The 955-nt window shown below is 36.1% G+C and overlaps 1 non-coding gene across 1 annotated transcript; it reads right to left on the bottom strand.

The window, feature by feature from the left end:
* Positions 1–334: 334 nt before the first annotated feature.
* On the bottom strand, positions 335–441 carry LOC121204183 (small nucleolar RNA R71). Its single transcript, XR_005899112.1, has one exon. It is a non-coding gene; the product is annotated as a small nucleolar RNA R71 (small nucleolar RNA).
* Positions 442–955: the final 514 nt, after the last annotated feature.

Below are 955 nucleotides of genomic sequence, written 5' to 3'. Positions count from 1 at the left end.
CTATTCAACGAGCTTAATTCGAGTATTAGAAGACCCAAAATCAAGGTACAACAATTCGAGCTGAAGTCGATCATGTTCCAAATGTTGCAAAATATGGGTCAATTTAGTAGGATTCCTATTGAAGATCCGCATCTTCATTTTCGGCTATTCATGGAAGTGACTCATTTAAACTAGTCAGGGTGACTGAAACGTCTTGAGACTAAGATTATTTCCATACTCCTTAAGTGATAGAGCACGAGTGTGGTTGAACTCCTTACCGTCTGGTTCCATAACTACATGGCAAGATTTGGTTGAACGTTTCTTAATGAAATATTTTCCTCTATCTTTAACCGCCAAGATCCGAAATGAAATCACTTCATTTCAGTAACTTGATGAACAATCTTTATATGAGGCATGAGAGTGATTCAATGAGTTATTACGAAAGTTCCCTCATCACAGCATTCCTTGTTGCATTCAAATGGAGACTTTCTATTTTGGTCTCAATATTCATACTAGAATGATGGTGGATGCTTCAACAAATGGAGCCCTTCTTTCTAAGTCTTATAACGATGCTTACGAGATTATTGAAAGAATTTCCAGCAATAAGTATCAGTGGCCAACCAACTGAGTAACCTCAGAAAGAAGAGCAGCAAGAGTACATAAAGCAGACACACTTACTTCTTTGGTAGCCCAGGTATCCTCTATGTCTTCTATGCTTAAGAACATAATTGTTAATGATTTCAATGGTAATCTGATAGGTCAACAATTGAACTAGTTCAAGGATATTTCTTGTGAATACTGTGGAGATGGCCATTGCTTTGAAAATTACCCATTGAATCAAGAGTCAAAATATTACATGGTAAATCAAAATTAGAATTTTCTATAGTCAAATTATTACAACTTTTCATGGGAGAATCATCAAATTTCTCCATAGAGTAATCAATGGGCGGACCATAGCGACTCTTCTATGTCATTT

This window comes from Gossypium hirsutum, chromosome A07 (assembly GCF_007990345.1).
Source record: "Gossypium hirsutum isolate 1008001.06 chromosome A07, Gossypium_hirsutum_v2.1, whole genome shotgun sequence".
NCBI lineage: Eukaryota > Viridiplantae > Streptophyta > Magnoliopsida > Malvales > Malvaceae > Gossypium > Gossypium hirsutum.
The sequence above is the reverse complement of the archived record's forward strand: the minus strand, read 5'-3'. Positions and strand labels throughout refer to the sequence as shown.